This window comes from Triturus cristatus, chromosome 11 (assembly GCF_964204655.1).
Source record: "Triturus cristatus chromosome 11, aTriCri1.1, whole genome shotgun sequence".
NCBI classification, from domain to species: domain Eukaryota; kingdom Metazoa; phylum Chordata; class Amphibia; order Caudata; family Salamandridae; genus Triturus; species Triturus cristatus.
The window spans coordinates 1,144,273,554-1,144,300,660 of NC_140594.1; the positions used below are offsets into that span (position 1 = coordinate 1,144,273,554).

The 27,107-nt window shown below is 45.6% G+C and overlaps 13 non-coding genes across 13 annotated transcripts; all 13 read left to right on the forward strand.

Moving 5' to 3' along the window:
• Window positions 1-469: 469 nt before the first annotated feature.
• On the forward strand, window positions 470-541 carry TRNAG-UCC (transfer RNA glycine (anticodon UCC)). Its single transcript has one exon. It is a non-coding gene; the product is annotated as a tRNA-Gly (tRNA).
• A 3,103-nt stretch (window positions 542-3,644) lies between these two features.
• On the forward strand, window positions 3,645-3,716 carry TRNAG-UCC (transfer RNA glycine (anticodon UCC)). Its single transcript has one exon. It is a non-coding gene; the product is annotated as a tRNA-Gly (tRNA).
• Window positions 3,717-5,226: 1,510 nt separating this feature from the next.
• On the forward strand, window positions 5,227-5,298 carry TRNAG-UCC (transfer RNA glycine (anticodon UCC)). The gene has a single exon. It is a non-coding gene; the product is annotated as a tRNA-Gly (tRNA).
• A 1,521-nt stretch (window positions 5,299-6,819) lies between these two features.
• On the forward strand, window positions 6,820-6,891 carry TRNAG-UCC (transfer RNA glycine (anticodon UCC)). The gene has a single exon. It is a non-coding gene; the product is annotated as a tRNA-Gly (tRNA).
• Window positions 6,892-8,402: 1,511 nt separating this feature from the next.
• Window positions 8,403-8,474, forward strand: TRNAG-UCC (transfer RNA glycine (anticodon UCC)). Its single transcript has one exon. It is a non-coding gene; the product is annotated as a tRNA-Gly (tRNA).
• A 1,499-nt stretch (window positions 8,475-9,973) lies between these two features.
• On the forward strand, window positions 9,974-10,045 carry TRNAG-UCC (transfer RNA glycine (anticodon UCC)). Its single transcript has one exon. It is a non-coding gene; the product is annotated as a tRNA-Gly (tRNA).
• Window positions 10,046-11,566: 1,521 nt separating this feature from the next.
• TRNAG-UCC (transfer RNA glycine (anticodon UCC)) lies at window positions 11,567-11,638 on the forward strand. Its single transcript has one exon. It is a non-coding gene; the product is annotated as a tRNA-Gly (tRNA).
• A 4,654-nt stretch (window positions 11,639-16,292) lies between these two features.
• Window positions 16,293-16,364, forward strand: TRNAG-UCC (transfer RNA glycine (anticodon UCC)). Its single transcript has one exon. It is a non-coding gene; the product is annotated as a tRNA-Gly (tRNA).
• A 1,521-nt stretch (window positions 16,365-17,885) lies between these two features.
• Window positions 17,886-17,957, forward strand: TRNAG-UCC (transfer RNA glycine (anticodon UCC)). Its single transcript has one exon. It is a non-coding gene; the product is annotated as a tRNA-Gly (tRNA).
• Window positions 17,958-19,467: 1,510 nt separating this feature from the next.
• TRNAG-UCC (transfer RNA glycine (anticodon UCC)) lies at window positions 19,468-19,539 on the forward strand. The gene has a single exon. It is a non-coding gene; the product is annotated as a tRNA-Gly (tRNA).
• Window positions 19,540-21,049: 1,510 nt separating this feature from the next.
• Window positions 21,050-21,121, forward strand: TRNAG-UCC (transfer RNA glycine (anticodon UCC)). Its single transcript has one exon. It is a non-coding gene; the product is annotated as a tRNA-Gly (tRNA).
• Window positions 21,122-24,224: 3,103 nt separating this feature from the next.
• TRNAG-UCC (transfer RNA glycine (anticodon UCC)) lies at window positions 24,225-24,296 on the forward strand. Its single transcript has one exon. It is a non-coding gene; the product is annotated as a tRNA-Gly (tRNA).
• Window positions 24,297-25,806: 1,510 nt separating this feature from the next.
• TRNAG-UCC (transfer RNA glycine (anticodon UCC)) lies at window positions 25,807-25,878 on the forward strand. Its single transcript has one exon. It is a non-coding gene; the product is annotated as a tRNA-Gly (tRNA).
• Window positions 25,879-27,107: the final 1,229 nt, after the last annotated feature.

Below are 27,107 nucleotides of genomic sequence, written 5' to 3' on the forward strand. Positions count from 1 at the left end.
CTATGTGAGAAAAGACTTCTCAACTATCTGTCTCTGCTGTAAATCAAGAGAGTGATCGTCAAAGGATCAACCCTATACTTTGAAAGTAAAGATACCCAATTAGAAGCATAAATGACAGGTGGGACCTTCACACGTTTTTCGGGGCATGCTTTGAATTTAATTCTTCCCTTTTTGTTCTGCTTTTATCAATCTCCTATGCATTTCATGGAATTTACTCCCTTTCTCTTCGCTGCTTTGCTTCCGATGCTGCCCATATGCTCATTTCCACTATTTGTACTGCTGCTTTCCATTTCTTCTCTTCTGCACAGCTTTATCCTTGGTTTCAATCCCCAGTTCTTTACCCTCTGCAAGACAATTTCTACTGCTTTTCATGTTGGTTTCCACACCAAATGCACCATTGGAACGGGTGCAAGATTGCCACTGCACTCGGCGTTGTAACATCTGGAACCTGGAGCACACACATCAGAGGGCGTTGGTGGTATAGTGGTGAGCATAGCTGCCTTCCAAGCAGTTGACCCGGGTTCGATTCCCGGCCAACGCAGTGCAAATATTTATATATTCTCCAAGCAGGATATATTTTAATGCAACATGTCACAAAACTGAAATATCAGAAACAGAATAATCAGCCGTTATATAAAAAAATAAACAAACACGTAGGTAGACATCTCGATCGCCTCATCTGCTACATTCATTGTCCCAATATATGCTATTTTCCATAAAGCACTCAGCACTCACATGTGCTGATAATAAATATTTTGCTGGGGGCAGGCAATGAAAGGGCTGAGCCCCGACCAGACATTATAACCCCAGCATCCCTATTTTAAAAAGCATTTATAGGCGATATCTAGCCTCTGAAAATAATAGGCAAGATCCACCGATAAATCTGGCAAAAGTCCCCAAGATTTTGTGCATACTTGTGCTCTCACCTGAATGCAGCGCCACCTTGTAACCATCGGATGTAACTGCGGCTCAGAAAAATGTTTTATCAGAGGGCAAGTTGAGAGGACTCCAAGTGCCAGATTTCCACGGAAAGAGCCTCTCACTGCAGCTGGAAGGTTGGATACTTCAAATTGGCATAGTTTCCTGTCCAGCGTCCTCTCACGTCCCGAACGCTCCCAAACGCTCAAAAGCCTCACACCGGGCAAGCCCTCACCGGGTAGATCTCTGGCTCCCAGGTAAAGCCAAATCCTGAGTATGCTAGTGCTAGGATCACAGAGAAAGGACAGGGACAGAGAGCTGCTGTCTTGGTAAAGGCCTGAAACGGCTAATTCCTAAGAGGGTCTGCACTTTCAGTTATGACTGAATGTGAGTGGGGAAGATGAAGATTTTCTGTACCCAGCATACCTTGCGATGTGCTTAGGCAAATGAGGAGAGAGCCCCACCAATCCCTTGCCACTCCGCTGAAAGCTCCTCCTCTGCATAAAGAGAGCACTTTCACAAGGGAGCAGAGTGGCGCAGCGGAAGCGTGCTGGGCCCATAACCCAGAGGTCGATGGATCGAAACCATCCTCTGCTAATATTGCTTGATTTTTCTTCCTAGGACTAATCTGTCATTTCCACCCTGCCAGCAAGGAAAAGCGCAGGCTTGTGCTAGCTATGTGAGAAAAGACTTCTCAACTATCTGTCTCTGCTGTAAATCAAGAGAGTGATCGTCAAAGGATCAACCCTATACTTTGAAAGTAAAGATACCCAATTAGAAGCATAAATGACAGGTGGGACCTTCACACGTTTTTCGGGGCATGCTTTGAATTTCATTCTTCCCTTTTTGTTCTGCTTTTATCAATCTCCTATGCATTTCATGGAATTTACTCCCTTTCTCTTCGCTGCTTTGCTTCCGATGCTGCCCATATGCTCATTTCCACTATTTGTACTGCTGCTTTCCATTTCTTCTCTTCTGCACAGCTTTGTCCTTGGTTTCAATCCCCAGTTCTTTACCCTCTGCAAGACAATTTCTACTGCTTTTCATGTTGGAATCCACACCAAATGCACCATTGGAACGGGTGCAAGATTGCCACTGCACTCGGCGTTGTAACATCTGGAACCTAGAGGACAAACACCAGAGGGCGTTGGTGGTATAGTGGTGAGCATAGCTGCCTTCCAAGCAGTTGACCCGGGTTCGATTCCCAGCCAACGCAGTGCAAATATTTATATATTCTCCAAGCAGGATATATTTTAATGCAACATGTCACAAAACTGAAATATCAGAAACAGAATAATCAGCCGTTATATAAAAAAATAAACAAACACGTAGGTAGACATCTCGATCGCCTCATCTGCTACATTCATTGTCCCAATATATGCTATTTTCCATAAAGCACTCAGCACTCACATGTGCTGATAATAAATATTTTGCTGGGGGCAGGCAATGAAAGGGCTGAGCCCCGACCAGACATTATAACCCCAGCATCCCTATGTTAAAAAGCATTTATAGGCGATATCTAGCCTCTGAAAATAATAGGCAAGATCCACCGATAAATCTGGCAAAAGTCCCCAAGATTTTGTGCATACTTGTGCTCTCACCTGAATGCAGCGCCACCTTGTAACCATCGGATGTAACTGCGGCTCAGAAAAATGTTTTATCAGAGGGCAAGTTGAGAGGACTCCAAGTGCCAGATTTCCACGGAAAGAGCCTCTCACTGCAGCTGGAAGGTTGGATACTTCAAATTGGCATAGTTTCCTGTCCAGCGTCCTCTCACGTCCCAAACGCTCCCAAACGCTCAAAAGCCTCGCCCTCACCGGGTAGATCTCTGGCTCCCAGGTAAAGCCAAATCCTGAGTATGCTAGTGCTAGGATCACAGAGAAAGGACAGGGACAGAGAGCTGCTGTCTTGGTAAAGGCCTGAAACGGCTAATTCCTAAGAGGGTCTGCACTTTCAGTTATGACTGAATGTGAGTGGGGAAGATGAAGATTTTCTGTACCCAGCATACCTTGCGATGTGCTTAGGCAAATGAGGAGAGAGCCCCACCAATCCCTTGCCACTCCGCTGAAAGCTCCTCCTCTGCATAAAGAGAGCACTTTCACAAGGGAGCAGAGTGGCGCAGCGGAAGCGTGCTGGGCCCATAACCCAGAGGTCGATGGATCGAAACCATCCTCTGCTAATATTGCTTGATTTTTCTTCCTAGGACTAATCTGTCATTTCCACCCTGCCAGCAAGGAAAAGCGCAGGCTTGTGCTAGCTATGTGAGAAAAGACTTCTCAACTATCTGTCTCTGCTGTAAATCAAGAGAGTGATCGTCAAAGGATCAACCCTATACTTTGAAAGTAAAGATACCCAATTAGAAGCATAAATGACAGGTGGGACCTTCACACGTTTTTCGGGGCATGCTTTGAATTTCATTCTTCCCTTTTTGTTCTGCTTTTATCAATCTCCTATGCATTTCATGGAATTTACTCCCTTTCTCTTCGCTGCTTTGCTTCCGATGCTGCCCATATGCTCATTTCCACTATTTGTACTGCTGCTTTCCATTTCTTCTCTTCTGCACAGCTTTGTCCTTGGTTTCAATCCCCAGTTCTTTACCCTCTGCAAGACAATTTCTACTGCTTTTCATGTTGGAATCCACACCAAATGCACCATTGGAACGGGTGCAAGATTGCCACTGCACTCGGCGTTGTAACATCTGGAACCTAGAGGACACACACCAGAGGGCGTTGGTGGTATAGTGGTGAGCATAGCTGCCTTCCAAGCAGTTGACCCGGGTTCGATTCCCGGCCAACGCAGTGCAAATATTTATATATTCTCCAAGCAGGATATATTTTAATGCAACATGTCACAAAACTGAAATATCAGAAACAGAATAATCAGCCGTTATATAAAAAAATAAACAAACACGTAGGTAGACATCTCGATCGCCTCATCTGCTACATTCATTGTCCCAATATATGCTATTTTCCATAAAGCACTCAGCACTCACATGTGCTGATAATAAATATTTTGCTGGGGGCAGGCAATGAAAGGGCTGAGCCCCGACCAGACATTATAACCCCAGCATCCCTATGTTAAAAAGCATTTATAGGCGATATCTAGCCTCTGAAAATAATAGGCAAGATCCACCGATAAATCTGGCAAAAGTCCCCAAGATTTTGTGCATACTTGTGCTCTCACCTGAATGCAGCGCCACCTTGTAACCATCGGATGTAACTGCGGCTCAGAAAAATGTTATATCAGAGGGCAAGTTGAGAGGACTCCAAGTGCCAGATTTCCACGGAAAGAGCCTCTCACTGCAGCTGGAAGGTTGGATACTTCAAATTGGCATAGTTTCCTGTCCAGCGTCCTCTCACGTCCCAAACGCTCCCAAACGCTCAAAAGCCTCGCCCTCACCGGGTAGATCTCTGGCTCCCAGGTAAAGCCAAATCCTGAGTATGCTAGTGCTAGGATCACAGAGAAAGGACAGGGACAGAGAGCTGCTGTCTTGGTAAAGGCCTGAAACGGCTAATTCCTAAGAGGGTCTGCACTTTCAGTTATGACTGAATGTGAGTGGGGAAGATGAAGATTTTCTGTACCCAGCATACCTTGCGATGTGCTTAGGCAAATGAGGAGAGAGCCCCACCAATCCCTTGCCACTCCGCTGAAAGCTCCTCCTCTGCATAAAGAGAGCACTTTCACAAGGGAGCAGAGTGGCGCAGCGGAAGCGTGCTGGGCCCATAACCCAGAGGTCGATGGATCGAAACCATCCTCTGCTAATATTGCTTGATTTTTCTTCCTAGGACTAATCTGTCATTTCCACCCTGCCAGCAAGGAAAAGCGCAGGCTTGTGCTAGCTATGTGAGAAAAGACTTCTCAACTATCTGTCTCTGCTGTAAATCAAGAGAGTGATCGTCAAAGGATCAACCCTATACTTTGAAAGTAAAGATACCCAATTAGAAGCATAAATGACAGGTGGGACCTTCACACGTTTTTCGGGGCATGCTTTGAATTTCATTCTTCCCTTTTTGTTCTGCTTTTATCAATCTCCTATGCATTTCATGGAATTTACTCCCTTTCTCTTCGCTGCTTTGCTTCCGATGCTGCCCATATGCTCATTTCCACTATTTGTACTGCTGCTTTCCATTTCTTCTCTTCTGCACAGCTTTGTCCTTGGTTTCAATCCCCAGTTCTTTACCCTCTGCAAGACAATTTCTACTGCTTTTCATGTTGGAATCCACACCAAATGCACCATTGGAACGGGTGCAAGATTGCCACTGCACTCGGCGTTGTAACATCTGGAACCTAGAGGACACACACCAGAGGGCGTTGGTGGTATAGTGGTGAGCATAGCTGCCTTCCAAGCAGTTGACCCGGGTTCGATTCCCGGCCAACGCAGTGCAAATATTTATATATTCTCCAAGCAGGATATATTTTAATGCAACATGTCACAAAACTGAAATATCAGAAACAGAATAATCAGCCGTTATATAAAAAAATAAACAAACACGTAGGTAGACATCTCGATCGCCTCATCTGCTACATTCATTGTCCCAATATATGCTATTTTCCATAAAGCACTCAGCACTCACATGTGCTGATAATAAATATTTTGCTGGGGGCAGGCAATGAAAGGGCTGAGCCCCGACCAGACATTATAACCCCAGCATCCCTATGTTAAAAAGCATTTATAGGCGATATCTAGCCTCTGAAAATAATAGGCAAGATCCACCGATAAATCTGGCAAAAGTCCCCAAGATTTTGTGCATACTTGTGCTCTCACCTGAATGCAGCGCCACCTTGTAACCATCGGATGTAACTGCGGCTCAGAAAAATGTTTTATCAGAGGGCAAGTTGAGAGGACTCCAAGTGCCAGATTTCCACGGAAAGAGCCTCTCACTGCAGCTGGAAGGTTGGATACTTCAAATTGGCATAGTTTCCTGTCCAGCGTCCTCTCACGTCCCAAACGCTCCCAAACGCTCAAAAGCCTCACACCGGGCAAGCCCTCACCGGGTAGATCTCTGGCTCCCAGGTAAAGCCAAATCCTGAGTATGCTAGTGCTAGGATCACAGAGAAAGGACAGGGACAGAGAGCTGCTGTCTTGGTAAAGGCCTGAAACGGCTAATTCCTAAGAGGGTCTGCACTTTCAGTTATGACTGAATGTGAGTGGGGAAGATGAAGATTTTCTGTACCCAGCATACCTTGCGATGTGCTTAGGCAAATGAGGAGAGAGCCCCACCAATCCCTTGCCACTCCGCTGAAAGCTCCTCCTCTGCATAAAGAGAGCACTTTCACAAGGGAGCAGAGTGGCGCAGCGTAAGCGTGCTGGGCCCATAACCCAGAGGTCGATGGATCGAAACCATCCTCTGCTAATATTGCTTGATTTTTCTTCCTAGGACTAATCTGTCATTTCCACCCTGCCAGCAAGGAAAAGCGCAGGCTTGTGCTAGCTATGTGAGAAAAGACTTCTCAACTATCTGTCTCTGCTGTAAATCAAGAGAGTGATCGTCAAAGGATCAACCCTATACTTTGAAAGTAAAGGTACCCAATTAGAAGCATAAATGACAGGTGGGACCTTCACACGTTTTTCGGGGCATGCTTTGAATTTCATTCTTCCCTTTTTGTTCTGCTTTTATCAATCTCCTATGCATTTCATGGAATTTACTCCCTTTCTCTTCGCTGCTTTGCTTCCGATGCTGCCCATATGCTCATTTCCACTATTTGTACTGCTGCTTTCCATTTCTTCTCTTCTGCACAGCTTTATCCTTGGTTTCAATCCCCAGTTCTTTACCCTCTGCAAGACAATTTCTACTGCTTTTCATGTTGGTATCCACACCAAATGCACCATTGGAACCGGTGCAAGATTGCCACTGCACTCGGCGTTGTAACATCTGGAACCTAGAGGACACACATCAGAGGGCGTTGGTGGTATAGTGGTGAGCATAGCTGCCTTCCAAGCAGTTGACCTGGGTTCGATTCCCGGCCAACGCAGTGCAAATATTTATATATTCTCCAAGCAGGATATATTTTAATGCAACATGTCACAAAACTGAAATATCAGAAACAGAATAATCAGCCGTTATATAAAAAAATAATCAAACACGTAGGTAGACATCTCGATCGCCTCATCTGCTACATTCATTGTCCCAATATATGCTATTTTCCATAAAGCACTCACCACTCACATGTGCTGATAATAAATATTTTGCTGGGGGCAGGCAATGAATGGGCTGAGCCCCGACCAGAAATTATAACCCCAGCATCCCTATGTTAAAAAGCATTTCTAGGCGATATCTAGCCTCTGAAAATAATAGGCAAGATCCACCGATAAATCTGGCAAAAGTCCCCAAGATTTTGTGCATACTTGTGTTCTCACCTGAATGCAGCACCACCTTGTAACCATCGGATGTAACTGCGGCTCACAAAAATGTTTTATCAGAGGGCAAGTTGAGAGGACTCCAAGTGGCAGATTTCCACGGAAAGAGCCTCTCACTGCAGCAGGAAGGTTGGATACTTCAAATTGGCATAGTTTCCTGTCCAGCGTCCTCTCACGTCCCGAACGCTCCCAAACCCTCAAAAGCCTCGCACTCACCGGGTAGATCTCTGGCTCCCAGGTAAAGCCAAATCCTGAGTATGCTAGTGCTAGGATCACAGAGAAAGGACAGGGACAGAGAGCTGCTGTCTTGGTAAAGGCCTGAAACGGCTAATTCCTAAGAGGGTCTGCACTTTCAGTTATGACTGACTGTGAGTGGGGAAGATGAAGATTTTCTGTACCCAGCATACCTTGCGATGTGCTTAGGCAAATGAGGAGAGAGCCCCACCAATCCCTTGCCACTCCGCTGAAAGCTCCTCCTCTGCATAAAGAGAGCACTTTCACAAGGGAGCAGAGTGGCGCAGCAGAAGCGTGCTGGGCCCATAACCCAGAGGTCGATGGATCGAAACCATCCTCTGCTAATATTGCTTGATTTTTCTTCCTAGGACTAATCTGTCATTTCCACCCTGCCAGCAAGGAAAAGCGCAGGCTTGTGCTAGCTATGTGAGAAAAGACTTCTCAACTATCTGTCTCTGCTGTAAATCAAGAGAGTGATCGTCAAAGGATCAACCCTATACTTTGAAAGTAAAGATACCCAATTAGAAGCATAAATGACAGGTGGGACCTTCACACGTTTTTCGGGGGCATGCTTTGAATTTAATTCTTCCCTTTTTGTTCTGCTTTTATCAATCTCCTATGCATTTCATGGAATTTACTCCCTTTCTCTTCGCTGCTTTGCTTCCGATGCTGCCCATATGCTCATTTCCACTATTTGTACTGCTGCTTTCCATTTCTTCTCTTCTGCACAGCTTTATCCTTGGTTTCAATCCCCAGTTCTTTACCCTCTGCAAGACAATTTCTACAGCTTTTCATGTTGGTATCCACACCAAATGCACCATTGGAACCGGTGCAAGATTGCCACTGCACTCGGCATTGTAACATCTGGAACCTAGAGGACACACATCAGAGGGCGTTGGTGGTATAGTGGTGAGCATAGCTGCCTTCCAAGCAGTTGACCCGGGTTCGATTCCCGGCCAACGCAGTGCAAATATTTATATATTCTCCAAGCAGGATATATTTTAATGCAACATGTCACAAAACTGAAATATCAGAAACAGAACAATCAGCCGTTATATAAAAAAATAATCAAACACGTAGGTAGACATCTCGATCGCCTCATCTGCTACATTCATTGTCCCAATATATGCTATTTTCCATAAAGCACTCACCACTCACATGTGCTGATAATAAATATTTTGCTGGGGGCAGGCAATGAAAGGGCTGAGCCCCGACCAGAAATTATAACCCCAGCATCCCTATGTTAAAAAGCATTTCTAGGCGATATCTAGCCTCTGAAAATAATAGGCAAGATCCACCGATAAATCTGGCAAAAGTCCCCAAGATTTTGTGCATACTTGTGTTCTCACCTGAATGCAGCGCCACCTTGTAACCATCGGATGTAACTGCGGCTCAGAAAAATGTTTTATCAGAGGGCAAGTTGAGAGGACTCCAAGTGGCAAATTTCCACGGAAAGAGCCTCTCACTGCAGCAGGAAGGTTGGATACTTCAAATTGGCATAGTTTCCTGTCCAGCGTCCTGAACGCTCCCAAACGCTCAAAAGCCTCCCCTCACCGGGTAGATATCTGGCTCCCAGGTAAAGCCAAATCCTGAGTATGCTAGTGCTAGGATCACAGAGAAAGGACAGGGACAGAGAGCTGCTGTCTTGGTAAAGGCCTGAAACGGCTAATTCCTAAGAGGGTCTGCACTTTCAGTTATGACTGACTGTGAGTGGGGAAGATGAAGATTTTCTGTACCCAGCATACCTTGCGATGTGCTTAGGCAAATGAGGAGAGAGCCCCACCAATCCCTTGCCACTCCGCTGAAAGCTCCTCCTCTGCATAAAGAGAGCACTTTCACAAGGGAGCAGAGTGGCGCAGCGGAAGCGTGCTGGGCCCATAACCCAGAGGTCGATGGATCGAAACCATCCTCTGCTAATATTGCTTGATTTTTCTTCCTAGGACTAATCTGTCATTTCCACCCTGCCAGCAAGGAAAAGCGCAGGCTTGTGCTAGCTATGTGAGAAAAGACTTCTCAACTATCTGTCTCTGCTGTAAATCAAGAGAGTGATCGTCAAAGGATCAACCCTATACTTTGAAAGTAAAGATACCCAATTAGAAGCATAAATGACAGGTGGGACCTTCACACGTTTTTCGGGGCATGCTTTGAATTTAATTCTTCCCTTTTTGTTCTGCTTTTATCAATCTCCTATGCATTTCATGGAATTTACTCCCTTTCTCTTCGCTGCTTTGCTTCCGATGCTGCCCATATGCTCATTTCCACTATTTGTACTGCTGCTTTCCATTTCTTCTCTTCTGCACAGCTTTATCCTTGGTTTCAATCCCCAGTTCTTTACCCTCTGCAAGACAATTTCTACTGCTTTTCATGTTGGTATCCACACCAAATGCACCATTGGAACCGGTGCAAGATTGCCACTGCACTCGGCGTTGTAACATCTGGAACCTAGAGGACACACATCAGAGGGCGTTGGTGGTATAGTGGTGAGCATAGCTGCCTTCCAAGCAGTTGACCCGGGTTCGATTCCCGGCCAACGCAGTGCAAATATTTATATATTCTCCAAGCAGGATATATTTTAATGCAACATGTCACAAAACTGAAATATCAGAAACAGAATAATCAGCCGTTATATAAAAAAATAATCAAACACGTAGGTAGACATCTCGATCGCCTCATCTGCTACATTCATTGTCCCAATATATGCTATTTTCCATAAAGCACTCACCACTCACATGTGCTGATAATAAATATTTTGCTGGGGGCAGGCAATGAAAGGGCTGAGCCCCGACCAGACATTATAACCCCAGCATCCCTATGTTAAAAAGCATTTCTAGGCGATATCTAGCCTCTGAAAATAATAGGCAAGATCCACCGATAAATCTGGCAAAAGTCCCCAAGATTTTGTGCATACTTGTGCTCTCACCTGAATGCAGCGCCACCTTGTAACCATCGGATGTAACTGCGGCTCAGAAAAATGTTTTATCAGAGGGCAAGTTGAGAGGACTCCAAGTGGCAGATTTCCACGGAAAGAGCCTCTCACTGCAGCAGGAAGGTTGGATACTTGAAATTGGCATAGTTTCCTGTCCAGCGTCCTCTCACGTCCCGAACGCTCCCAAACGCTCAAAAGCCTCACACCGGGCAAGCCCTCATCGGGTAGATCTCTGGCTCCCAGGTAAAGCCAAATCCTGAGTATGCTAGTGCTAGGATCACAGAGAAAGGACAGGGACAGAGAGCTGCTGTCTTGGTAAAGGCCTGAAACGGCTAATTCCTAAGAGGGTCTGCACTTTCAGTTATGACTGACTGTGAGTGGGGAAGATGAAGATTTTCTGTACCCAGCATACCTTGCGATGTGCTTAGGCAAATGAGGAGAGAGCCCCACCAATCCCTTGCCACTCCGCTGAAAGCTCCTCCTCTGCATAAAGAGAGCACTTTCACAAGGGAGCAGAGTGGCGCAGCGGAAGCGTGCTGGGCCCATAACCCAGAGGTCGATGGATCGAAACCATCCTCTGCTAATATTGCTTGATTTTTCTTCCTAGGACTAATCTGTCATTTCCACCCTGCCAGCAAGGAAAAGCGCAGGCTTGTGCTAGCTATGTGAGAAAAGACTTCTCAACTATCTGTCTCTGCTGTAAATCAAGAGAGTGATCGTCAAAGGATCAACCCTATACTTTGAAAGTAAAGATACCCAATTAGAAGCATAAATGACAGGTGGGACCTTCACACGTTTTTCGGGGCATGCTTTGAATTTAATTCTTCCCTTTTTGTTCTGCTTTTATCAATCTCCTATGCATTTCATGGAATTTACTCCCTTTCTCTTCGCTGCTTTGCTTCCGATGCTGCCCATATGCTCATTTCCACTATTTGTACTGCTGCTTTCCATTTCTTCTCTTCTGCACAGCTTTATCCTTGGTTTCAATCCCCAGTTCTTTACCCTCTGCAAGACAATTTCTACAGCTTTTCATGTTGGTATCCACACCAAATGCACCATTGGAACCGGTGCAAGATTGCCACTGCACTCGGCGTTGTAACATCTGGAACCTAGAGGACACACATCAGAGGGTGTTGGTGGTATAGTGGTGAGCATAGCTGCCTTCCAAGCAGTTGACCCGGGTTCGATTCCCGGCCAACGCAGTGCAAATATTTATATATTCTCCAAGCAGGATATATTTTAATGCAACATGTCACAAAACTGAAATATCAGAAACAGAATAATCAGCCGTTATATAAAAAAATAAACAAACACGTAGGTAGACATCTCGATCGCCTCATCTGCTACATTCATTGTTCCAATTTATGCTATTTTCCATAAAGCACTCACCACTCACATGTGCTGATAATAAATATTTTGCTGGGGGCAGGCAATGAAAGGGCTGAGCCCCGACCAGACATTATAAACCCAGCATCCCTATTTTAAAAAGCATTTCTAGGCGATATCTAGCCTCTGAAAATATTAGGCAAGATCCACCGATAAATCTGGCAAAAGTCCCCAAGATTTAGTGCATACTTGTGCTCTCACCTGAATGCAGCGCCACCTTGTAACCATCGGATGTAACTGCGGCTCAGAAAAATGTTTTATCAGAGGGCAAGTTGAGAGGACTCCAAGTGGCAGATTTCCACGGAAAGAGCCTCTCGCTGCAGCAGGAAGGTTGGATACTTCAAATTGGCATAGTTTCCTGTCCAGCGTCCTCTCACGTCCCAAACGCTCAAAAGCCTCGCCCTCACCGGGTAGATCTCTGGCTCCCAGGTAAAGCCAAATCCTGAGTATGCTAGTGCTAGGATCACAGAGAAAGGACAGGGACAGAGAGCTGCTGTCTTGGTAAAGGCCTGAAACGGCTAATTCCTAAGAGGGTCTGCACTTTCAGTTATGACTGACTGTGAGTGGGGAAGATGAAGATTTTCTGTACCCAGCATACCTTGCGATGTGCTTAGGCAAATGAGGAGAGAGCCCCACCAATCCCTTGCCACTCCGCTGAAAGCTCCTCCTCTGCATAAAGAGAGCACTTTCACAAGGGAGCAGAGTGGCGCAGCAGAAGCGTGCTGGGCCCATAACCCAGAGGTCGATGGATCGAAACCATCCTCTGCTAATATTGCTTGATTTTTCTTCCTAGGACTAATCTGTCATTTCCACCCTGCCAGCAAGGAAAAGCGCAGGCTTGTGCTAGCTATGTGAGAAAAGACTTCTCAACTATCTGTCTCTGCTGTAAATCAAGAGAGTGATCGTCAAAGGATCAACCCTATACTTTGAAAGTAAAGATACCCAATTAGAAGCATAAATGACAGGTGGGACCTTCACACGTTTTTCGGGGCATGCTTTGAATTTAATTCTTCCCTTTTTGTTCTGCTTTTATCAATCTCCTATGCATTTCATGGAATTTACTCCCTTTCTCTTCGCTGCTTTGCTTCCGATGCTGCCCATATGCTCATTTCCACTATTTGTACTGCTGCTTTCCATTTCTTCTCTTCTGCACAGCTTTATCCTTGGTTTCAATCCCCAGTTCTTTACCCTCTGCAAGACAATTTCTACAGCTTTTCATGTTGGTATCCACACCAAATGCACCATTGGAACCGGTGCAAGATTGCCACTGCACTCGGCATTGTAACATCTGGAACCTAGAGGACACACATCAGAAGGCGTTGGTGGTATAGTGGTGAGCATAGCTGCCTTCCAAGCAGTTGACCCGGGTTCGATTCCTGGCCAACGCAGTGCAAATATTTATATATTCTCCAAGCAGGATATATTTTAATGCAACATGTCACAAAACTGAAATATCAGAAACAGAATAATCAGCCGTTATATAAAAAAATAAACAAACACGTAGGTAGACATCTCGATCGCCTCATCTGCTACATTCATTGTCCCAATTTATGCTATTTTCCATAAAGCACTCACCACTCACATGTGCTGATAATAAATATTTTGCTGGGGGCAGGCAATGAAAGGGCTGAGCCCCGACCAGACATTATAAACCCAGCATCCCTATTTTAAAAAGCATTTCTAGGCGATATCTAGCCTCTGAAAATATTAGGCAAGATCCACCGATAAATCTGGCAAAAGTCCCCAAGATTTAGTGCATACTTGTGCTCTCACCTGAATGCAGCACCACCTTGTAACCATCGGATGTAACTGCGGCTCAGAAAAATGTTTTATCAGAGGGCAAGTTGAGAGGACTCCAAGTGGCAGATTTCCACGGAAAGAGCCTCTCGCTGCAGCAGGAAGGTTGGATACTTCAAATTGGCATAGTTTCCTGTCCAGCGTCCTCTCACGTCCCAAACGCTCAAAAGCCTCACACCGGGCAAGCCCTCACCGGGTAGATCTCTGGCTCCCAGGTAAAGCCAAATCCTGAGTATGCTAGTGCTAGGATCACAGAGAAAGGACAGGGACAGAGAGCTGCTGTCTTGGTAAAGGCCTGAAACGGCTAATTCCTAAGAGGGTCTGCACTTTCAGTTATGACTGACTGTGAGTGGGGAAGATGAAGATTTTCTGTACCCAGCATACCTTGCGATGTGCTTAGGCAAATGAGGAGAGAGCCCCACCAATCCCTTGCCACTCCGCTGAAAGCTCCTCCTCTGCATAAAGAGAGCACTTTCACAAGGGAGCAGAGTGGCGCAGCAGAAGCGTGCTGGGCCCATAACCCAGAGGTCGATGGATCGAAACCATCCTCTGCTAATATTGCTTGATTTTTCTTCCTAGGACTAATCTGTCATTTCCACCCTGCCAGCAAGGAAAAGGGCAGGCTTGTGCTAGCTATGTGAGAAAAGACTTCTCAACTATCTGTCTCTGCTGTAAATCAAGAGAGTGATCGTCAAAGGATCAACCCTATACTTTGAAAGTAAAGATACCCAATTAGAAGCATAAATGACAGGTGGGACCTTCAAACGTTTTTCGGGGCATGCTTTGAATTTCATTCTTCCCTTTTTGTTCTGCTTTTATCAATCTCCTATGCATTTCATGGAATTTACTCCCTTTCTCTTCGCTGCTTTGCTTCCGATGCTGCCCATATGCTCATTTCCACTATTTGTACTGCTGCTTTCCATTTCTTCTCTTCTGCACAGCTTTATCCTTGGTTTCAATCCCCAGTTCTTTACCCTCTGCAAGACAATTTCTACAGCTTTTCATGTTGGTATCCACACCAAATGCACCATTGGAACCGGTGCAAGATTGCCACTGCACTCGGCATTGTAACATCTGGAACCTAGAGGACACACATCAGAAGGCGTTGGTGGTATAGTGGTGAGCATAGCTGCCTTCCAAGCAGTTGACCCGAGTTCGATTCCCGGCCAACGCAGTGCAAATATTTATATATTCTCCAAGCAGGATATATTTTAATGCAACATGTCACAAAACTGAAATATCAGAAACAGAACAATCAGCCGTTATATAAAAAAATAATCAAACACGTAGGTAGACATCTCGATCGCCTCATCTGCTACATTCATTGTCCCAATATATGCTATTTTCCATAAAGCACTCACCACTCACATGTGCTGATAATAAATATTTTGCTGGGGGCAGGCAATGAAAGGGCTGAGCCCCGACCAGAAATTATAACCCCAGCATCCCTATGTTAAAAAGCATTTCTAGGCGATATCTAGCCTCTGAAAATAATAGGCAAGATCCACCGATAAATCTGGCAAAAGTCCCCAAGATTTTGTGCATACTTGTGTTCTCACCTGAATGCAGCGCCACCTTGTAACCATCGGATGTAACTGCGGCTCAGAAAAATGTTTTATCAGAGGGCAAGTTGAGAGGACTCCAAGTGGCAGATTTCCACGGAAAGAGCCTCTCACTGCAGCAGGAAGGTTGGATACTTCAAATTGGCATAGTTTCCTGTCCAGCGTCCTGAACGCTCCCAAACGCTCAAAAGCCTCCCCTCACCGGGTAGATATCTGGCTCCCAGGTAAAGCCAAATCCTGAGTATGCTAGTGCTAGGATCACAGAGAAAGGACAGGGACAGAGAGCTGCTGTCTTGGTAAAGGCCTGAAACGGCTAATTCCTAAGAGGGTCTGCACTTTCAGTTATGACTGACTGTGAGTGGGGAAGATGAAGATTTTCTGTACCCAGCATACCTTGTGATGTGCTTAGGCAAATGAGGAGAGAGCCCCACCAATCCCTTGCCACTCCGCTGAAAGCTCCTCCTCTGCATAAAGAGAGCACTTTCACAAGGGAGCAGAGTGGCGCAGCGGAAGCGTGCTGGGCCCATAACCCAGAGGTCGATGGATCGAAACCATCCTCTGCTAATATTGCTTGATTTTTCTTCCTAGGACTAATCTGTCATTTCCACCCTGCCAGCAAGGAAAAGCGCAGGCTTGTGCTAGCTATGTGAGAAAAGACTTCTCAACTATCTGTCTCTGCTGTAAATCAAGAGAGTGATCGTCAAAGGATCAACCCTATACTTTGAAAGTAAAGATACCCAATTAGAAGCATAAATGACAGGTGGGACCTTCACACGTTTTTCGGGGCATGCTTTGAATTTAATTCTTCCCTTTTTGTACTGCTTTTATCAATCTCCTATGCATTTCATGGAATTTACTCCCTTTCTCTTCGCTGCTTTGCTTCCGATGCTGCCCATATGCTCATTTCCACTATTTGTACTGCTGCTTTCCATTTCTTCTCTTCTGCACAGCTTTATCCTTGGTTTCAATCCCCAGTTCTTTACCCTCTGCAAGACAATTTCTACTGCTTTTCATGTTGGTATCCACACCAAATGCACCATTGGAACCGGTGCAAGATTGCCACTGCACTCGGCGTTGTAACATCTGGAACCTAGAGGACACACATCAGAGGGCGTTGGTGGTATAGTGGTGAGCATAGCTGCCTTCCAAGCAGTTGACCCGGGTTCGATTCCCGGCCAACGCAGTGCAAATATTTATATATTCTCCAAGCAGGATATATTTTAATGCAACATGTCACAAAACTGAAATATCAGAAACAGAATAATCAGCCGTTATATAAAAAAATAATCAAACACGTAGGTAGACATCTCGATCGCCTCATCTGCTACATTTATTGTCCCAATATATGCTATTTTCCATAAAGCACTCACCACTCACATGTGCTGATAATAAATATTTTGCTGGGGGCAGGCAATGAAAGGGCTGAGCCCCGACCAGACATTATAACCCCAGCATCCCTATGTTAAAAAGCATTTCTAGGCGATATCTAGCCTCTGAAAATATTAGGCAAGATCCACCGATAAATCTGGCAAAAGTCCCCAAGATTTTGTGCATACTTGTGCTCTCACCTGAATGCAGCGCCACCTTGTAACCATCGGATGTAAATGCGGCTCAGAAAAATGTTTTATCAGAGGGCAAGTTGAGAGGACTCCAAGTGGCAGATTTCCACGGAAAGAGCCTCTCACTGCAGCAGGAAGGTTGGATACTTGAAATTGGCATAGTTTCCTGTCCAGCGTCCTCTCACGTCCCGAACGCTCCCAAACGCTCAAAAGCCTCACACCGGGCAAGCCCTCACCGGGTAGATCTCTGGCTCCCAGGTAAAGCCAAATCCTGAGTATGCTAGTGCTAGGATCACAGAGAAAGGACAGGGACAGAGAGCTGCTGTCTTGGTAAAGGCCTGAAACGGCTAATTCCTAAGAGGGTCTGCACTTTCAGTTATGACTGACTGTGAGTGGGGAAGATGAAGATTTTCTGTACCCAGCATACCTTGCGATGTGCTTAGGCAAATGAGGAGAGAGCCCCACCAATCCCTTGCCACTCCGCTGAAAGCTCCTCCTCTGCATAAAGAGAGCACTTTCACAAGGGAGAAGAGTGGCGCAGCGGAAGCGTGCTGGGCCCATAACCCAGAGGTCGATGGATCGAAACCATCCTCTGCTAATATTGCTTGATTTTTCTTCCTAGGACTAATCTGTCATTTCCACCCTGCCAGCAAGGAAAAGCGCAGGCTTGTGCTAGCTATGTGAGAAAAGACTTCTCAACTATCTGTCTCTGCTGTAAATCAAGAGAGTGATCGTCAAAGGATCAACCCTATACTTTGAAAGTAAAGATACCCAATTAGAAGCATAAATGACAGGTGGGACCTTCACACGTTTTTCGGGGCATGCTTTGAATTTAATTCTTCCCTTTTTGTTCTGCTTTTATCAATCTCCTATGCATTTCATGGAATTTACTCCCTTTCTCTTCGCTGCTTTGCTTCCGATGCTGCCCATATGCTCATTTCCACTATTTGTACTGCTGCTTTCCATTTCTTCTCTTCTGCACAGCTTTATCCTTGGTTTCAATCCCCAGTTCTTTACCCTCTGCAAGACAATTTCTACAGCTTTTCATGTTGGTATCCACACCAAATGCACCATTGGAACCGGTGCAAGATTGCCACTGCACTCGGCGTTGTAACATCTGGAACCTAGAGGACACACATCAGAGGGCGTTGGTGGTATAGTGGTGAGCATAGCTGCCTTCCAAGCAGTTGACCCGGGTTCGATTCCCGGCCAGCGCAGTGCAAATATTTATATATTCTCCAAGCAGGATATATTTTAATGCAACATGTCACAAAACTGAAATATCAGAAACAGAATAATCAGCCGTTATATAAAAAAATAATCAAACACGTAGGTAGACATCTCGATCGCCTCATCTGCTACATTCATTGTCCCAATATATGCTATTTTCCATAAAGCACTCACCACTCACATGTGCTGATAATAAATATTTTGCTGGGGGCAGGCAATGAAAGGGCTGAGCCCCGACCAGAAATTATAACCCCAGCATCCCTATGTTAAAAAGCATTTCTAGGCGATATCTAGCCTCTGAAAATAATAGGCAAGATCCACCGATAAATCTGGCAAAAGTCCCCAAGATTTTGTGCATACTTGTGTTCTCACCTGAATGCAGCGCCACCTTGTAACCATCGGATGTAACTGCGGCTCAGAAAAATGTTTTATCAGAGGGTAAGTTGAGAGGACTCCAAGTGGCAGATTTCCACGGAAAGAGCCTCTCACTGCAGCAGGAAGGTTGGATACTTCAAATTGGCATAGTTTCCTGTCCAGCGTCCTCTCACGTCCCGAACGCTCCCAAACGCTCAAAAGCCTCGCCCTCACCGGGTAGATATCTGGCTCCCAGGTAAAGCCAAATCCTGAGTATGCTAGTGCTAGGATCACAGAGAAAGGACAGGGACAGAGAGCTGCTGTCTTGGTAAAGGCCTGAAACGGCTAATTCCTAAGAGGGTCTGCACTTTCAGTTATGACTGACTGTGAGTGGGGAAGATGAAGATTTTCTGTACCCAGCATACCTTGCGATGTGCTTAGGCAAATGAGGAGAGAGCCCCACCAATCCCTTGCCACTCCGCTGAAAGCTCCTCCTCTGCATAAAGAGAGCACTTTCACAAGAGAGCAGAGTGGCGCAGCGGAAGCGTGCTGGGCCCATAACCCAGAGGTCGATGGATCGAAACCATCCTCTGCTAATATTGCTTGATTTTTCTTCCTAGGACTAATCTGTCATTTCCACCCTGCCAGCAAGGAAAAGCGCAGGCTTGTGCTAGCTATGTGAGAAAAGACTTCTCAACTATCTGTCTCTGCTGTAAATCAAGAGAGTGATCGTGAAAGGATCAACCCTATACTTTGAAAGTAAAGATACCCAATTAGAAGCATAAATGACAGGTGGGACCTTCACACGTTTTTCGGGGCATGCTTTGAATTTCATTCTTCCCTTTTTGTTCTGCTTTTATGAATCTCCTATGCATTTCATGGAATTTACTCCCTTACTCTTCGCTGCTTTGCTTCCGATGCTGCACATATGCTCATTTCCACTATTTGTACTGCTGCTTTCCATTTCTTCTCTTCTGCACAGCTTTGTCCTTGATTTCAATCCCCAGTTCTTTACCCTCTGCAAGACAATTTCTACTGCTTTTCATGTTGGTATCCACACCAAATGCACCATTGGAACCGGTGCAAGATTGCCACTGCACTCGGCGTTGTAACATCTGGAACCTAGAGGACACACATCAGAGGGCGTTGGTGGTATAGTGGTGAGCATAGCTGCCTTCCAAGCAGTTGACCTGGGTTCGATTCCCGGCCAACGCAGTGCAAATATTTATATATTCTCCAAGCAGGATATATTTTAATGCAACATGTCACAAAACTGAAATATCAGAAACAGAATAATCAGCCGTTATATAAAAAAATAATCAAACACGTAGGTAGACATCTCGATCGCCTCATCTGCTACATTCATTGTCCCAATATATGCTATTTTCCATAAAGCACTCACCACTCACATGTGCTGATAATAAATATTTTGCTGGGAGCAGGCAATGAATGGGCTGAGCCCCGACCAGAAATTATAACCCCAGCATCCCTATGTTAAAAAGCATTTCTAGGCGATATCTAGCCTCTGAAAATAATAGGCAAGATCCACCGATAAATCTGGCAAAAGTCCCCAAGATTTTGTGCATACTTGTGTTCTCACCTGAATGCAGCGCCACCTTGTAACCATCGGATGTAACTGCGGCTCACAAAAATGTTTTATCAGAGGGCAAGTTGAGAGGACTCCAAGTGGCAGATTTCCACGGAAAGAGCCTCTCACTGCAGCAGGAAGGTTGGATACTTCAAATTGGCATAGTTTCCTGTCCAGCGTCCTCTCACGTCCCGAACGCTCCCAAACGCTCAAAAGCCTCGCACTCACCGGGTAGATCTCTGGCTCCCAGGTAAAGCCAAATCCTGAGTATGCTAGTGCTAGGATCACAGAGAAAGGACAGGGACAGAGAGCTGCTGTCTTGGTAAAGGCCTGAAACGGCTAATTCCTAAGAGGGTCTGCACTTTCAGTTATGACTGACTGTGAGTGGGGAAGATGAAGATTTTCTGTACCCAGCATACCTTGCGATGTGCTTAGGCAAATGAGGAGAGAGCCCCACCAATCCCTTGCCACTCCGCTGAAAGCTCCTCCTCTGCATAAAGAGAGCACTTTCACAAGGGAGCAGAGTGGCGCAGCGGAAGAGTGCTGGGCTCATAACCCAGAGGTCGATGGATCGAAACCATCCTCTGCTAATATTGCTTGATTTTTCTTCCTAGGACTAATCTGTCATTTCCACCCTGCCAGCAAGGAAAAGCGCAGGCTTGTGCTAGCTATGTGAGAAAAGACTTCTCAACTATCTGTCTCTGCTGTAAATCAAGAGAGTGATCGTCAAAGGATCAACCCTATACTTTGAAAGTAAAGATACCCAATTAGAAGCATAAATGACAGGTGGGACCTTCACACGTTTTTCGGGGCATGCTTTGAATTTAATTCTTCCCTTTTTGTTCTGCTTTTATCAATCTCCTATGCATTTCATGGAATTTACTCCCTTTCTCTTCGCTGCTTTGCTTCCGATGCTGCCCATATGCTCATTTCCACTATTTGTACTGCTGCTTTCCATTTCTTCTCTTCTGCACAGCTTTATCCTTGGTTTCAATCCCCAGTTCTTTACCCTCTGCAAGACAATTTCTACTGCTTTTCATGTTGGTTTCCACACCAAATGCACCATTGGAACGGGTGCAAGATTGCCACTGCACTCGGCGTTGTAACATCTGGAACCTGGAGCACACACATCAGAGGGCGTTGGTGGTATAGTGGTGAGCATAGCTGCCTTCCAAGCAGTTGACCCGGGTTCGATTCCCGGCCAACGCAGTGCAAATATTTATATATTCTCCAAGCAGGATATATTTTAATGCAACATGTCACAAAACTGAAATATCAGAAACAGAATAATCAGCCGTTATATAAAAAAATAAACAAACACGTAGGTAGACATCTCGATCGCCTCATCTGCTACATTCATTGTCCCAATATATGCTATTTTCCATAAAGCACTCAGCACTCACATGTGCTGATAATAAATATTTTGCTGGGGGCAGGCAATGAAAGGGCTGAGCCCCGACCAGACATTATAACCCCAGCATCCCTATTTTAAAAAGCATTTATAGGCGATATCTAGCCTCTGAAAATAATAGGCAAGATCCACCGATAAATCTGGCAAAAGTCCCCAAGATTTTGTGCATACTTGTGCTCTCACCTGAATGCAGCGCCACCTTGTAACCATCGGATGTAACTGCGGCTCAGAAAAATGTTTTATCAGAGGGCAAGTTGAGAGGACTCCAAGTGCCAGATTTCCACGGAAAGAGCCTCTCACTGCAGCTGGAAGGTTGGATACTTCAAATTGGCATAGTTTCCTGTCCAGCGTCCTCTCACGTCCCGAACGCTCCCAAACGCTCAAAAGCCTCACACCGGGCAAGCCCTCACCGGGTAGATCTCTGGCTCCCAGGTAAAGCCAAATCCTGAGTATGCTAGTGCTAGGATCACAGAGAAAGGACAGGGACAGAGAGCTGCTGTCTTGGTAAAGGCCTGAAACGGCTAATTCCTAAGAGGGTCTGCACTTTCAGTTATGACTGAATGTGAGTGGGGAAGATGAAGATTTTCTGTACCCAGCATACCTTGCGATGTGCTTAGGCAAATGAGGAGAGAGCCCCACCAATCCCTTGCCACTCCGCTGAAAGCTCCTCCTCTGCATAAAGAGAGCACTTTCACAAGGGAGCAGAGTGGCGCAGCGGAAGCGTGCTGGGCCCATAACCCAGAGGTCGATGGATCGAAACCATCCTCTGCTAATATTGCTTGATTTTTCTTCCTAGGACTAATCTGTCATTTCCACCCTGCCAGCAAGGAAAAGCGCAGGCTTGTGCTAGCTATGTGAGAAAAGACTTCTCAACTATCTGTCTCTGCTGTAAATCAAGAGAGTGATCGTCAAAGGATCAACCCTATACTTTGAAAGTAAAGATACCCAATTAGAAGCATAAATGACAGGTGGGACCTTCACACGTTTTTCGGGGCATGCTTTGAATTTCATTCTTCCCTTTTTGTTCTGCTTTTATCAATCTCCTATGCATTTCATGGAATTTACTCCCTTTCTCTTCGCTGCTTTGCTTCCGATGCTGCCCATATGCTCATTTCCACTATTTGTACTGCTGCTTTCCATTTCTTCTCTTCTGCACAGCTTTGTCCTTGGTTTCAATCCCCAGTTCTTTACCCTCTGCAAGACAATTTCTACTGCTTTTCATGTTGGAATCCACACCAAATGCACCATTGGAACGGGTGCAAGATTGCCACTGCACTCGGCGTTGTAACATCTGGAACCTAGAGGACAAACACCAGAGGGCGTTGGTGGTATAGTGGTGAGCATAGCTGCCTTCCAAGCAGTTGACCCGGGTTCGATTCCCAGCCAACGCAGTGCAAATATTTATATATTCTCCAAGCAGGATATATTTTAATGCAACATGTCACAAAACTGAAATATCAGAAACAGAATAATCAGCCGTTATATAAAAAAATAAACAAACACGTAGGTAGACATCTCGATCGCCTCATCTGCTACATTCATTGTCCCAATATATGCTATTTTCCATAAAGCACTCAGCACTCACATGTGCTGATAATAAATATTTTGCTGGGGGCAGGCAATGAAAGGGCTGAGCCCCGGCCAGACATTATAACCCCAGCATCCCTATGTTAAAAAGCATTTATAGGCGATATCTAGCCTCTGAAAATAATAGGCAAGATCCACCGATAAATCTGGCAAAAGTCCCCAAGATTTTGTGCATACTTGTGCTCTCACCTGAATGCAGCGCCACCTTGTAACCATCGGATGTAACTGCGGCTCAGAAAAATGTTTTATCAGAGGGCAAGTTGAGAGGACTCCAAGTGCCAGATTTCCACGGAAAGAGCCTCTCACTGCAGCTGGAAGGTTGGATACTTCAAATTGGCATAGTTTCCTGTCCAGCGTCCTCTCACGTCCCAAACGCTCCCAAACGCTCAAAAGCCTCGCCCTCACCGGGTAGATCTCTGGCTCCCAGGTAAAGCCAAATCCTGAGTATGCTAGTGCTAGGATCACAGAGAAAGGACAGGGACAGAGAGCTGCTGTCTTGGTAAAGGCCTGAAACGGCTAATTCCTAAGAGGGTCTGCACTTTCAGTTATGACTGAATGTGAGTGGGGAAGATGAAGATTTTCTGTACCCAGCATACCTTGCGATGTGCTTAGGCAAATGAGGAGAGAGCCCCACCAATCCCTTGCCACTCCGCTGAAAGCTCCTCCTCTGCATAAAGAGAGCACTTTCACAAGGGAGCAGAGTGGCGCAGCGGAAGCGTGCTGGGCCCATAACCCAGAGGTCGATGGATCGAAACCATCCTCTGCTAATATTGCTTGATTTTTCTTCCTAGGACTAATCTGTCATTTCCACCCTGCCAGCAAGGAAAAGCGCAGGCTTGTGCTAGCTATGTGAGAAAAGACTTCTCAACTATCTGTCTCTGCTGTAAATCAAGAGAGTGATCGTCAAAGGATCAACCCTATACTTTGAAAGTAAAGATACCCAATTAGAAGCATAAATGACAGGTGGGACCTTCACACGTTTTTCGGGGCATGCTTTGAATTTCATTCTTCCCTTTTTGTTCTGCTTTTATCAATCTCCTATGCATTTCATGGAATTTACTCCCTTTCTCTTCGCTGCTTTGCTTCCGATGCTGCCCATATGCTCATTTCCACTATTTGTACTGCTGCTTTCCATTTCTTCTCTTCTGCACAGCTTTGTCCTTGGTTTCAATCCCCAGTTCTTTACCCTCTGCAAGACAATTTCTACTGCTTTTCATGTTGGAATCCACACCAAATGCACCATTGGAACGGGTGCAAGATTGCCACTGCACTCGGCGTTGTAACATCTGGAACCTAGAGGACACACACCAGAGGGCGTTGGTGGTATAGTGGTGAGCATAGCTGCCTTCCAAGCAGTTGACCCGGGTTCGATTCCCGGCCAACGCAGTGCAAATATTTATATATTCTCCAAGCAGGATATATTTTAATGCAACATGTCACAAAACTGAAATATCAGAAACAGAATAATCAGCCGTTATATAAAAAAATAAACAAACACGTAGGTAGACATCTCGATCGCCTCATCTGCTACATTCATTGTCCCAATATATGCTATTTTCCATAAAGCACTCAGCACTCACATGTGCTGATAATAAATATTTTGCTGGGGGCAGGCAATGAAAGGGCTGAGCCCCGACCAGACATTATAACCCCAGCATCCCTATGTTAAAAAGCATTTATAGGCGATATCTAGCCTCTGAAAATAATAGGCAAGATCCACCGATAAATCTGGCAAAAGTCCCCAAGATTTTGTGCATACTTGTGCTCTCACCTGAATGCAGCGCCACCTTGTAACCATCGGATGTAACTGCGGCTCAGAAAAATGTTATATCAGAGGGCAAGTTGAGAGGACTCCAAGTGCCAGATTTCCACGGAAAGAGCCTCTCACTGCAGCTGGAAGGTTGGATACTTCAAATTGGCATAGTTTCCTGTCCAGCGTCCTCTCACGTCCCAAACGCTCCCAAACGCTCAAAAGCCTCGCCCTCACCGGGTAGATCTCTGGCTCCCAGGTAAAGCCAAATCCTGAGTATGCTAGTGCTAGGATCACAGAGAAAGGACAGGGACAGAGAGCTGCTGTCTTGGTAAAGGCCTGAAACGGCTAATTCCTAAGAGGGTCTGCACTTTCAGTTATGACTGAATGTGAGTGGGGAAGATGAAGATTTTCTGTACCCAGCATACCTTGCGATGTGCTTAGGCAAATGAGGAGAGAGCCCCACCAATCCCTTGCCACTCCGCTGAAAGCTCCTCCTCTGCATAAAGAGAGCACTTTCACAAGGGAGCAGAGTGGCGCAGCGGAAGCGTGCTGGGCCCATAACCCAGAGGTCGATGGATCGAAACCATCCTCTGCTAATATTGCTTGATTTTTCTTCCTAGGACTAATCTGTCATTTCCACCCTGCCAGCAAGGAAAAGCGCAGGCTTGTGCTAGCTATGTGAGAAAAGACTTCTCAACTATCTGTCTCTGCTGTAAATCAAGAGAGTGATCGTCAAAGGATCAACCCTATACTTTGAAAGTAAAGATACCCAATTAGAAGCATAAATGACAGGTGGGACCTTCACACGTTTTTCGGGGCATGCTTTGAATTTCATTCTTCCCTTTTTGTTCTGCTTTTATCAATCTCCTATGCATTTCATGGAATTTACTCCCTTTCTCTTCGCTGCTTTGCTTCCGATGCTGCCCATATGCTCATTTCCACTATTTGTACTGCTGCTTTCCATTTCTTCTCTTCTGCACAGCTTTGTCCTTGGTTTCAATCCCCAGTTCTTTACCCTCTGCAAGACAATTTCTACTGCTTTTCATGTTGGAATCCACACCAAATGCACCATTGGAACGGGTGCAAGATTGCCACTGCACTCGGCGTTGTAACATCTGGAACCTAGAGGACACACACCAGAGGGCGTTGGTGGTATAGTGGTGAGCATAGCTGCCTTCCAAGCAGTTGACCCGGGTTCGATTCCCGGCCAACGCAGTGCAAATATTTATATATTCTCCAAGCAGGATATATTTTAATGCAACATGTCACAAAACTGAAATATCAGAAACAGAATAATCAGCCGTTATATAAAAAAATAAACAAACACGTAGGTAGACATCTCGATCGCCTCATCTGCTACATTCATTGTCCCAATATATGCTATTTTCCATAAAGCACTCAGCACTCACATGTGCTGATAATAAATATTTTGCTGGGGGCAGGCAATGAAAGGGCTGAGCCCCGACCAGACATTATAACCCCAGCATCCCTATGTTAAAAAGCATTTATAGGCGATATCTAGCCTCTGAAAATAATAGGCAAGATCCACCGATAAATCTGGCAAAAGTCCCCAAGATTTTGTGCATACTTGTGCTCTCACCTGAATGCAGCGCCACCTTGTAACCATCGGATGTAACTGCGGCTCAGAAAAATGTTTTATCAGAGGGCAAGTTGAGAGGACTCCAAGTGCCAGATTTCCACGGAAAGAGCCTCTCACTGCAGCTGGAAGGTTGGATACTTCAAATTGGCATAGTTTCCTGTCCAGCGTCCTCTCACGTCCCAAACGCTCCCAAACGCTCAAAAGCCTCACACCGGGCAAGCCCTCACCGGGTAGATCTCTGGCTCCCAGGTAAAGCCAAATCCTGAGTATGCTAGTGCTAGGATCACAGAGAAAGGACAGGGACAGAGAGCTGCTGTCTTGGTAAAGGCCTGAAACGGCTAATTCCTAAGAGGGTCTGCACTTTCAGTTATGACTGAATGTGAGTGGGGAAGATGAAGATTTTCTGTACCCAGCATACCTTGCGATGTGCTTAGGCAAATGAGGAGAGAGCCCCACCAATCCCTTGCCACTCCGCTGAAAGCTCCTCCTCTGCATAAAGAGAGCACTTTCACAAGGGAGCAGAGTGGCGCAGCGTAAGCGTGCTGGGCCCATAACCCAGAGGTCGATGGATCGAAACCATCCTCTGCTAATATTGCTTGATTTTTCTTCCTAGGACTAATCTGTCATTTCCACCCTGCCAGCAAGGAAAAGCGCAGGCTTGTGCTAGCTATGTGAGAAAAGACTTCTCAACTATCTGTCTCTGCTGTAAATCAAGAGAGTGATCGTCAAAGGATCAACCCTATACTTTGAAAGTAAAGGTACCCAATTAGAAGCATAAATGACAGGTGGGACCTTCACACGTTTTTCGGGGCATGCTTTGAATTTCATTCTTCCCTTTTTGTTC